Source organism: Phacochoerus africanus, chromosome 10 (assembly GCF_016906955.1).
Source record: "Phacochoerus africanus isolate WHEZ1 chromosome 10, ROS_Pafr_v1, whole genome shotgun sequence".
In the NCBI taxonomy this organism is placed as follows: Eukaryota; Metazoa; Chordata; class Mammalia; order Artiodactyla; family Suidae; genus Phacochoerus; species Phacochoerus africanus.
In genome coordinates this window covers 103,820,250-103,833,498 of record NC_062553.1, presented here as the reverse complement: position 1 = coordinate 103,833,498, position 13,249 = coordinate 103,820,250, and the positions used below count along the sequence as shown (strand labels likewise).

Sequence of the window (13,249 nt, the reverse complement as noted above, 5' to 3'; positions counted from 1 at the left end):
TTTATCTGGTACCAAAGAAATGTCAGTGCCCTTAGAATAGATTCACTATCCTTTATTTTTATATAAAATTTGCTGTTGTAGACTCTTGGTTTCTTATTTTCTTTTCTTATACCAACCCCCTCTTCTGTCTCTTTTCAAAGAGTAGTACAGCCCTATTCCTTTCTTTGTAAATTCCCTTTCTCAAAGTTGTCAACTACCTTTAGGTCTTCATCTGCTACAACTATGTAGGTAACTACAAAAATGCTCATTTTGGACCCATATTCTATTTTAACAGCTGAACTGTTCATTTGATATTTCCACTTTTCATTATACTTATCACAAACTCGGTAAGCTTAAATCTAAATCTGTAATTTTCCTAGAGTGGTTTTATTTTTCAATATCCCCAAGTTCTTTGACATCTTCTCTTCAAAAGAATGTGTGCTGAGTTTAATAATCTTTTCTAATGAATAGAATATGGCAAAAGTGACATGTGTGAGTTCTGAGGCTAGGTCATAAAAGACTTTGCCGCCTCTCTCTTGCTTCCTCTTGTGTCCCTCACTCCAGGCGGCATCAGCCACCACATTGTGAGGACACTCTTCACAGTCCAAGTGGAGAGGAGCGGAGACCTCCCAGTCACAGCTGCAGCAACGTGCTGGCCATGTGTGTGAACTGGCCTGGAAGTGGCTCTTCCCGCCTCACTTGGACTTTTAGTGGAAGCCTCATCTGACATCTGTCCCACTAACTGCAGCCACAGGAGACCCTGAGCCAGAACCTCTGAACTACATTGCTCCTGAGTTCCCAGTTGGCAGAGACTGCCTGAGATGATAAATATTGCTATTTTATGTCACAGAGTTTGGGGTAATTGGTTATGCAGCAAAGGATAGCTATATCACTGCTATTCCAACATTTACTTCTTTTCCTTTATCTCAAGACGTTTTAAGTCTCATGGGTTCTTACTTTGAAGTGCTTTTGGTATCTGTCCCTTCTTTGAAATATGATTATCATGTTACCCCCCAATTTAGCTCAGCTGTCACCTTGCAGGTGGCTGAAATCTTTAGCCTTTTAATCAGCCTCCCTGGCTTCTTTCTTTCAATATCTATAGCACACCCATAGAGGATTATTTATCTCTGAGACACATGGATGCCATACATTTCCTCTGCTCAAAAAAACTTTATAGAGTTTTCCCATTTGTCTTCAAGGTAAAACCTTGTATTTGTTAGTATGGTGCATTAGACTCTTAATCAAAACTCTTCACTCCTCAGCATCGCCCTTGATTTTGCTTTGATCTTATTTTGTGGTTTGGTTTGACTTCCTGGTAGGCAGAACGTACTTTCTACCCCTTGATTTGAGGATTGGCCATGTGACTTACTTTGGCAATATAGTTGTGGCCCACACAACGCAAAGAGAGGCATGAAGTGCATTTAGGTTGTTGGGCTTGCAAGCTGCACTTCCCTCATTCCTGTGAGAGGCACATGACCTCGGTAGACTGCTGGTCCAAGAAGGATGAGAAAAATGGTGAGTGTACATGAGCCCAACACCATGTGAGGAGCCCAGCCCAGCCAGACCAGTAGTTTGAAGCAGAGCTGTCTGCCCAGGCCCAGTCCAGATTAGCCAACTCCTAGCCGTCCCCATGAGAATAAATAATTGTTGTTTTAAACCAACGAGTTTTTGGTGTGGTTTATTATGCAATAACCTCTCAACCTTAACTTCATCTTTTCTTTTCAAATGCGTTATTTTTTTCCGTTTGGCATTAACTCCATTACTCCCTCTCTGTTCCCTGTTCACTAAATATGCTTGCCCATTTCTATTGACAGAAGTTTTCCATTTTCCCCACATATCCTTAAGGTCCTTTTACTAATAGCTAATATTAATTACTAATAACTTAAGCTGTAATGCTATCACTCTTTTGAAGCCCAGTAGAAACAACATTATGAATTTTTTTTTTTTTGGTCTTTTTGCTATTTCTTTGGGCCGCTTCCATGGCATATGGAGGTTCCTAGGCTAGGGGTCGAATCGGAGCTGTAGCCTCTGGCCTATGCCAGAGCCACAGTAACGCGGGATCCGAGCCGCATCTGCAACCTACACCATAGCTCACGGCAACGCTGGATCGTTAACCCACTGAGCAAGGGCAGGGACCGAACCTGAAACCTCATGGTTCCTAGTCGGGTTCGTTAACCACTGCACCACGACGGGAACTCCCTGAATTTGGTTTTAAAGAAACAAAAGAGGAAAAAGTTGAGAAAGTTGCAGCTTAAAAATATTTTAAAATTTGTTCACGGAGTTCCCATCATGGCTCAGTGGAAATGAATCTTCCTAGGAACCATGAGGTTTCAGGTTTGATCCCTGACCTCACTCAGTGGGTTAAGGATCCAACATTGCCATGAGCTGTGGTGTAGGTTGGAGGCATGGCTTGGATCTAGTGTAGCTGTGGCTCTGGTGTAGGCTGGCGGCTACATCTCCTATTAGACCCCTAGCCTGAGAACCTCCATATGGCGCAGGTGTGGCCCTAAAAGCAAAAAAAAAAAAAAAAAAAAAAAGTGTCCAAATTCACATAGAGAGTAATCAAGAGCATGATTTAAACTTAAGGCTTTGTGATTAAAAAATCAATTACTCCTGAGAGTCTGTATTCCTGTTTAAGTCCTAACACCTTCTGATAACCACTATGATAACTGTATTCAACTCCAAATGCACTTAAGATACCAAGCACTAACATAATAAATTATTGAATGGTGTTTTTTAGCATTTTTTAAAAAATCTTTTTGCCTTTTCTAGGGCCACTCCCATGTCATATGGAGGTTTCCAGGCTAGGGTCTAATCGGAGCTGTAGCCACCGGCCTACACCAGAGCCACAGCAATGCAGGATCTGAGCCATGTCTGCAACCCACACCACAGCTCATGGCAATGTTGGATCCTTAACCCACTGAGCAAGGGCAGGGATCGAACCCGCAACCTCATGGTTCCTACTCAGATTCGTTAACCACTGTGCCACGACGGGAACTCCTTTCTTAGCATTTAATAATTAACCCTGTATGTTGTAATCTTTTATTCCACTCAATTCTCATAAACTTCTTGAAGGATGCATGATTATTATTTTCTCCATAAGTAAAATAAGAATCAGAGGTTAAATAATTTGGCCTCAGTCATTCAGCTCTATGAAAGAGAGCTGTCATGGGCCGAATTTTGCTCCTCAAATTCATATGTTGAAGCTCTGTTCCTCAATGCGATGGTATTTGGAAATGGGGCCTTTAATAAGGTCATAAAGGTTAAACGATGTGGTAATGGAGGGGCCCTACTGTGTCATAACTGGTATCCTTAGAAGAAGAGGAAGGGATACCAGAGTACTCTTCCCTCTGCTCACAGAGAAAAGGCCATGTGTAGGTACAGCAGGAAGGTAGCTGTCTACAAACCAGGAAGAGCGCTCTCACCAGAAACTACTCCCAATCTTTGACTTCCAGCCTCCAGAACTGCAAGAAAATAAATTCCTGTTGTTTAAGCCACCCAGTGTGCAGTAGTTTGCTTTGGCAGCCCAAACAGACTTGATATAAGAGCTAAGTCCGCCTGCGGCAAGGCCATGTTCGTTCCCTGCGGGGACTCAGTCCCTGACCTCAAGGGGTGCACACTCCTGATGCCCGCAGTGTGTGTTGGAAATGTTGGCCAGCCTGCAATAGATTTAATTATTTCTAAACTGAATATGTGTAGGATCGGTTACTTCTCTACTGATTTTTTGCCAATGGTTGGAAACAATCCACATGGAACTGCAGAAGAAAATTCAACAGAACTCAGTATAAATGCTGAAGTGTATGAATCACCTTCAAAGAAACTAGTGGCTCTTCAGTTACGATCCACTTTTATTAAGTATAAATCAAAGTCATTCTGTGAGAAACTGCTCTCCTGGGTGAAAAGCAGTGACCTCTCCAAAGTCGGCGTTCTTTCCAGCAGTCACTCATATCCGCGCGACGACCTCCAGCCTCGCAGTACTCCTTTCAGGTATCTACTTACACCCTCCATACCAAAAGGTGTTGAAAATAAAATAGCCTTAATTGGGAAGAAATGGAAAAAAGTCCATGCATCCCTGAAATAGATGATTCTGAGTTTCGTGTCAGTGTTCCTGGAGGAGTTATCACAAAACGCTCTATGACAAAGGCTGTTCTAAAGGAATCCCCATGGCAGTTCTGCTGAAATTCATTTCAGAAGGAGACAGCATCCCAGATGCATTAGGTCTCGTTGGGTATCTGAATGAGTGGCTTCAGCTAATCAAACCATGTTGTGATGACCCCACAGAATCTGCCTTGCCGTGGAAAATGCTTAGTTCTTGGAGACTGCTCTTTTGCAGTGGCCTTCCCCCTGCGCTTTTTTTAAATCTGTTTTCAGTTTTGTACCTCATGTCCCAAGACACTTACTACCAACACAACTGTTAAACAGCTATATAAAAAGTTGTATTGCCTGAGTATATATCAGGAAATCTTTATTTTTCAAAGGGAATCTCAAAGAGAAGAAGTTTAATGAAAGATGGTTTCTGCCATGATTTTCATCATATACAACAAATGCGAATTTTGTGCAATATTTCCTAAGTAAAACAAAACAACAAAACAAAAAACCCCTAAAAAACAAACAAACAAAACTAAGCTTTTTCATTGCCAGTTCCTCTGTCCTTGGCCTCTTACATCCATTCTGCATTACATTTATCATCAACTCTCTGAGAAGGGCAACAATACCCTAGTATTCCCCACCGTATTTTATTTGTATAGTAGATCCTCCAATATTTCAGAGGCTTGCAACAGGTTTAAAAGGGAAAGCTGTCTAAGGTGTCCACCCATCCTCCCACTTTAATGCAGAACATCTCAGATCCAGACGGGTCCAAAGACTCAGCAAAGATGGCTCTGCAGTTAGTGAAGAGCAAGGACTGGATTCAGGACCTATCTCCAGCCTTGCAGATAGAGTATCTCCATCATTTCACTGGGGGGCATGGAAATTGAATGCCTCACTGGTATTTGCCATATCTTATTGTTAATAGTGTTGTCTGATGGAACCCAAACTCCATAGAAAGTGAGTAACTGAAACTAGATTCTAATTAGAGCAAGAAAAATGGATACCACATGATATACCACAAAAGAAATACAAATCCAGGATTCTCAAGGAATATGACAAAGCAAACATATTTAACAAACATATTGTTTTGTTTCTTATTGATTACATGAAAACATTTTAAATATATTTGTGTGTGAGGGTAGAAAATGCGAACATATTTATGTGATTAATTTAATTGAACATAATATGCTTGTCTTTATTTTCCAGAAGGGAAATCCAAACTTAGGAGGACCAAACACATGTCTAAGACACATACATCTGTTCCTCCATCTATCAAACCAAGCTGTGCAGGTGGATTCCTACTCTGTGGTAGGTACACAATGTGTAAATGACTGGAGTTGGAACAGAAACCATCACAACTATCCCTGTAAAAAGGATGACAGGATCTTTTGCTATTATCAAGAGCTATTTTAAATGCTAGATCAAAAGGATGCCAACTGGTAGCCTTGTTGCTAGTCTCAGTAGATAAGGAGATGATTGAATTAACATGAAGCTTCAAATTCATTCCCACTTGGTAGCGAGGTCTGAAATTGATCTTCGTGATAACATGTGAAGACTTGCAGGACCGTGTTTGGTGGGGTTTTGTTTAACAGATAAACAGCACTTACAAGTTGATAGTGCAGTCTCTCATTTTTACACTGTTGTGCATCCAAAAATATAGGCCAATAAGTTAGATCGTAACATTTCAGGTTCTTTTTCCCTGTGTTTCAAAAGTAAAGGTCGAATCATGTAGGTATGAAACCACCAAAGACTCCATCTGCAGAAAGGCGGTGTGGTGTAGTAGACCAGGTACTAGAAGGGGAAGCAGATCTCTGGGGTCAAAATGTAATATATCCCTTGATGCATTTAGAGGTCCATATAGAGTCCCTAAGCCTCATGGAACCTATTTTCCTCATCTGTATGAGGCGCATAACAAAGTCCTTGCTTAACTGCAGACAGTGTGGTGAAAATCACATCTAACAATACCATTATATTTGTCTGATCTTTTATAGTTCACAGAATCCTTCCTGTTTGTTTGTTTGTTTGTTTCTTTAAAAATGCAACCAATTAAGAGAGGCAGTACTTTATTTTTCCTATTTCATTGATGGAGAGGCTCAGAGATTTGAATGTGCTCAAAGTAAGGAAATGAGAATGGATTTTCCTTGTTCTGGTCATCCAGCAGTGATCCCTGTCTAAAAGTATAAATGAGTGCCATGTATATGGTAAGCAGGATCACTTGGACATGACAGCTCTAATTTAAGTATGTACGTATGTATGTATGTATTTTTGCTAAAAAGCATGTGTGGCATATGGAACTTCCCAGGCTAGGGGTTGAATCAGAGCTGCAGCTGCCAACCTATGCCACCTGCCACAGCAGTGCGCTATCTGAACCACATCTGTGACCTACACCACACCCCATGGCAACGCCAGATCCTTAACCCACTGAGCAAGGCCAGGGACCAAACCTGCATCCTCATGGATACTAGGTGGGTTTGTAACCTGCTGAGCCACAAAGGGAACTTCCGATAGCTGTAAGTTTGAAAGTAGTCTGTTGACAATATCAATAATAATATTAGGCTTAATTTAAAAGTATATAATGCAATTTATTTTGTCTCTTACCCCAGTTTTTCTATTTGGGTAGGTTACAGAATTCATGTTTCACATTTCACATCCATAAAATGGGGATAATATATGCAGTAAAAATGTTGTGATACAGTTAAATCACGTGAATGCTTAAAAATTATGTAACAGATGGCAAGGATTTAAAAACATAATCATTTTTATTATTGGAATTATATAAAGACAAATTGCACATGTATAGGATAAGTTTTAGCCCTGGGAAACCACCTGTCACCGGATAATCACTTCTTGGTAGTTTCATGAAATTGCCTTTATAGTTCTGTTCCTTGTTTGCTGGGGAGACAGCCTGATATGTAGGGGATGGTGGTAGCTCACTGGATTAAGGGCCCAGAGGTTAAATTGCATTTTGTCACTGACTTTTTTAACCTGTTCACCTTCCTATCATAGTCTTGATTTCTTGGTACACAAAGTAAGAACACTTGCATTTTTGTTCTTATTTAAGATTTAAGCAATGATCCATGCATCACTAAACAAAGAGACAGTGTGCTAGAAGTTAAAGAGGTAAAGATTAGAAAGAGATAATCTTTGACCTCACAGATGTTAGAATGTAGTAAAGGGAGTTCAGTCTGTAAAAAGATGATTACAGAAAGTATTACATATACGTAAGAATTGAGATGGTGTAAACTGCAGCAGTGAAATAGAGATGGGATTAATGACTCCTTTTCAGTAAAATGGTGTGGAGATAACTTCAGAGTTGGTTTCTAAGAAAGATGACATTTGAATTGAGTCTTGAAGAACAAGGTTATAAGGAAGGGCTGTATAGACAAAGGGACCAGTGTGTACAACTAACAGACTTTTTAAAAAGTACCATTCAAGATCTACAGTTTTGTAGATCTGTATTTTGTAGAGATGTATTTGTAGTGTTTTCATAAAAATTCATCAGACCAATTTGGAAAGTAAAAATTAATTAGGTCATAATTGTAACATTTTTTTCACAGTAGCCAAGACATGGAAACAACCTAACTGTCCACTGATGGATGAATGGGTAAAGAAAAACATACACACACACACACCACACAGGAATATTATTTAGCCACAAGAAAGAAGGAAATGTTGCCATTTGAGACCACATGGATGGACCTTGACAACACTATGCTAAGTGAAATAAGTCAGAGAAAGACAGAAACCACATGATTTCATGTGTATGTGGAATCTAGAAATACCAAACTCTTAGAATGGTGGTTGTCAGGGACAGAGAGGTGAGATGTTGGTCAGAGGGTACAAATTTTCAGTTATAAAATGGATAAGTTCTAGGGATCTAATATACAATTCGGCATGATGACTATAGTTAAGGATACTGTATTGTATACTTGAAAGTTGCTGTCTGAGTAGAGCTTTAATGTTTTCACTGTAACAACAAAATGACAATTATATGAGGGAAGGATGTATTAACTAACCTTACTGTGGTAAACATATATACATGTATCAGATCGTTACATTGTATGCCTTAACCTTATACAATGTTATATGTCAACTATATATATGTGTGTGTGTATATATATATTTTTATATATATATATAAAACTGGAAGAAAAATAATAAGAAAAATAGAAGCAGTCAAAGGGAAGTAACAGGAAAACTGAGAAGAGATAGAATTCAGGGTGATTAATGCACTTTATTTTTATTTATATTATTTGAATTCTTTTTTGAAATGTCCATTGGATTCTGGTATTTTTCCTAAGATGCACTTAAAACTATGATCATGATAATTAAAATAGTAAAAATGACCTACATTCAATGATATGGATACTTAAAAATTGGTTGTATAGTATATATATGTATATGTATATATGGTTGTATAGTAGTTCCCATCCTAACTGGGGAGAAAAGATATAAGCACTTGGATATACAAACTACACGCACACACATGAATTCACTAAATATTAAATAATCATTAAAAATAACAAGTGCTTATTGAGATTTGAAAGAGGCATAATCAGCAAAGCCATCTGGAAGGAGATGGATTCTGTGCTGGGCATTGAAATTGAAAGATATGGTGCATTTCAATTTCAGTAGAAGGAAACTAGAACAGCGGAAAGCCGTGTATAAACATACAGGGGTAAAAGGTGCAATGTGTAAAGTATCTTTGACTTATCAAAAAGCACGAGAGCTCCAAAGTTTCCTTCCTGTGGTCTGAAGGGACTGCTCCATTCTGTCTCCTCAGCATGGCAAAATAATAGCCATTTCTTAGCAAGCTCTCCATTTGTGCACACTCTTAAGATCTTTGCTACCAGATGTTTCCATCCTGAGGTATTATCCTCCATAGAAGACAGGTGATAATAGACACAGAAAAGTTTAAGAGACTCTGAAGAGTAGAGGGAGAAGTTTAAGGAAGATTTTCCTCCTTCTCATTGGGTATCTTAGGAGGCAGCTCAAGGTGTCTAAGCAGAGAAGGCAGGGATATTCCCAGAGTCCCTCAACCCCTTCACACATGAAAATGGTGTGAAAGTGCTAATGAGTCCTGAAGACCGAAAGTCATGAACTAAACTGGTAATGCTTCTTTATTTTTATTTTTATGTTTTTGGTTATTGTTTAAATGTGTGATTGAATATGTAGCTTGAAATAACTTTAACTGGTACTTAGATCAGCTGTCTTCTCCACCAGCCTTCTCTGTTAAGAAATTATCTGTCTTTTAAAATGTCTACTCCTCCTCGTTTAAATCTTTCACATGGCACTTTTTTTTTTTTTTTTTTTTTTACGGGGCAGTGTACTAGAGTAATTATGTTACTTCTGCAGTCTTGTCCAGTTGTGTCATATTGTCATGTTATATCCTCCTACCTTGCAGGACCTAACACAACGTCTTGTACTTCCCACGTAGTAGGTACTTTGGGTATAACGTGAAATTAACTGAGTTGTATAGAAAATTCCATTTAGTTTGTATTCTAGAAAAGAACTTTAAATACACCTCACTGAAAAACAAGGTGATATCCCATTGTTTTTCTTTCTCGTGTATTTAAGTGGATTCTCAAAATTTAACCAAAGGTACATAAGTATTACCAATATTCTGTTGGTTATATAATGATAGTTTTGCAGAGAATTTATCCTGAATTTTATAAAGCAGATGAGGCTGTTTTGTGGCTCCATCTGAGTATTCATTATGTCTTTAGAATGCCATTTTTCTTACCCATCATTCTAGAAGTCTCTAGAGGTAGGGCACTCTTTTAGAGAATATGTAGATTTTCCATGAAGATTTAGATTTTCACTCACCAAAAAATATGTACGGAAAAACCTTGGATATAATTCCTGAATAAACATTAAGAATATGAACAGAGAAGCTTTAGAACAGAATCTATAATTTTAGGAATTTTTTTCTTATTTGACTTCATCACATTAGTATTTGTCTTTCCTTTGTGGCTTTTTATTTTATTCAATTTTCATAAAATCAGAATTGTCTAATTTATTAATTCCTGTCATGAGACTTGAAAAATCAGCAAAATTAAGCTTTCCTTATTTTGGTTACCAACGTCTCCATGAGTCTGTATGAGACTGTCCCACAAACAGGCTACCTCAAATGGCAAAAGATGAGATGCTGATTCTTTCATGCCTATCACAGAACATTAAAATCATTTTGTTTGTAATCTAAGGTAACCGTAACTATGGGGATATCATTATGAAATAGATACTGGGGAGTCTGAGAAAATAGAAACTACTTGCCCTATTAAAAATATTTTTTTTGGAGTTTCCACTGTGGTGCAGTACGTTAAGGATACAGCATTCTTTATGGTGGTGTGGGTTCGATACTCAGCCTGGTGCAGTGGGTTAAAGATCTGACGTTGCCACACTGGCATAGGTGGCAGCTGTGGCTCAGATTTGATCTCTGGCCTGGGAACTTCCATATGCCATGGGTACGGCTGAAAAAGAAACAAAATAATATGTTTTCTGTCTCAAATTGTGAATCATTCATAACGATGATACACCAAGTTGTATTTTACAATAAATGTATTTACTTAAGAAGAAATCTTTGTATCTAATTAAGGTATACAGCAAACCAGAACATTATAATCTGGGACTAAAAGTCAATATTTGACATTTCATATAAATTTATACATTTTCTATAAATATATAAATTATTGTAGGTAATATATACATAAATATGTAAGTATACATATAGGGAGAAATATAAACTATATATATTTCCTAAAACTATGTACATTTATGTAAAATGTGTATATATTTATATATTCCTCCCTATATGTACACATACATATTTGCTTCCCAAAGTATTTGCATTTTAGAAGCATCTAGTAATTTATTTATTTATTTATTTATTTTGTCTTTTTTTTTGCCTTTTCTTGGGCCGCTCCCGTGGCATATGGAGGTTCCCAGGCTAGGGGTCCAATCGGAGCTGTAGCCACCGGCCTACGCCAGAGCCACAGCAACGCAGGATCTGAGCTGTGTCTGCGACCTACACCACAGCTCACAGCAACGCTGGATCCTTAACCCACTGAGCAAGGGCAGGGATCAAACCCACAACCTCATGGCTCCTAGTCGGATTTGTTAACCACTGCGCCACAATGGGAACTCCAGAAGCATCTAGTAATTTAATGATAACATTAAAAAACAAAAACAAATAGAGCAACAGCACCAAAAACTCTCCAGACTGGAAATGCATTGGCCACTTACGTAGTTATTTCAGTCTCTCTTAACCTGTATCCCACAGCATCAGACCAAGTAAAACAAATACTTCGGATGGAAGCAAATCCCTTTGCAGTGATCTCGCAAATTTACCTTCCTATTGATACATAAATACTGGGAACAGATTATATTTTAAATTTCTTTTAGGAGTGCAACTGTATTTTCCTTATCATAGGTAATATTAAGGTTTAATCACTACTGGGAATAGAAATCCACAAAGAAGGAGAAAAAATAGTTCTTCAAAACTAAATGTGACTTTCAGAAATCACACTTGGTGATTAATGTGATTAATCCTGCATTTAAATGGAGTCAGAAAAGAAGAAAGCAAGAACATTTTACTTCTCCTTTTGAACCATATTTCACACCACAAATGATAATATCAAAACAAAGAAAGTCATGTGAAAAAACTGTGAGGGATAATTCAATACAGAAACTTACATGGAGTTATTTTCCATTAACTAATCAAAATCTTCATTAATGTAAATGAAGTCTATTTTTGCTTCAAGAATGTCATTGATTCTTTAAGGGACCTGAAAAAATAAAGAACGAATGTATAAAAATAGTAATATGATGGTAATGTATAATAATTATACATAGACCTAATTGCACAATATAGTACAAAATGTAATCAGTACAGTGAGTAGCAATTTAGTAATCACTAAAAATTCTTAGGTGTTTCCTGCGCAGTCCAGTGATACAAAGCAAATACTGTACATTTTACACCAACATCAGTCATCACTTTTGAACTGATTTCAAGTTTACCCTTAATGAGTAAAAAAAAAATTTGTTGATTTCAAATAAATGTGAAAATACTTTGATATTATATTACTTAGGATATACTTAAATTACACGCTCTAGCCTTCCACAACTCAACCTGATGCCTTTTTCTCCCTTACATACAAATTAAAATGTCCTTTGACATTGAACTTGAGTAAGATCCTTCTTTAGCTGATATATCTTTTTGTTGATATATCCTACTAGAGATATGGTATTTCCAGGAAAAAAAAATGAGACAAGAATCTTATTCATTAAATCACAGAACCTTTTTATAGATAGAATTGAATAACCTCCTGGTACTATTTTCTTTACTCTTATTAATTCAAACAAATTTCAGATAAAATTTTTTCAAGTCATTTTTAACTTTGAGGTTTACAAATAGCAAGGTAGAATAATCAGTCTTTTCTTTTTCTTGGTACTCCGGTAGCACTGAAAATGAACAGCAACCTCTTTGCTAAGCATGTCTATGTATCTCTAGCTTTCTAGGCATATTTCATTTAAATGACTCCTTGTTTTCCATGACCATGCACAGTCATGGTCTCTGCCGGTGGTTGGGGTTGGGTCAGTGGCTGTCTATAATGTTGTAAAATTGATTTATTGGCGAGAAAAAAAAAATGTTCTGTTTGCCATTAACTCTCACTCCTTCATGTGCATCACCTTGGGATCTTTTTTGTTTTGTCATTTTAGGGCTGCACATGAGGCATATGGAAGTTGCCAGGCTAGGGGCCTAATCAGAGCTGCAGCTGTGGGCCTACACCACAGCCACAGCAACGCCGAATCCTTAACCCACTGAGCAAGGCCAGGGATCGAACCCGTGTCCTCAGGGAAACTACTGGGTATGTTACTGCTGAGCCACAAGGGGAACTCCTCACCTGGGGATCTTGTTAAGCTTCAGGTTCCAATCCAGTAGGGTTGGGGTGGGGCCCAAGAGTCCATATTGCTAACTAGCCTGAAGTGGCTGCTTGTTCACAGGGCCTCGCTTTGCCTGCTAAGCAGCCCCTATGTGATGCACTTTTTTTTTTCTCTTAATTAAATGAAAGCTCTTGAGGAAAGATACCTAACATATCTATATTTTCCCAGTAGAGCCAAGCACAGGGTTGGGCATCTAGCGGGGTGCTAAATAAATGTTTGTTGCTTATCACAAAATAAG

General features: G+C 38.0%; 1 pseudogene; it reads left to right on the top strand.

Annotated features, from left to right (window-relative positions):
- Positions 1 to 3,550: 3,550 nt before the first annotated feature.
- LOC125137476 (proteasome assembly chaperone 2-like) lies at positions 3,551 to 4,397 on the top strand (annotated as a pseudogene).
- The last annotated feature ends 8,852 nt before the right edge of the window (positions 4,398 to 13,249 follow it).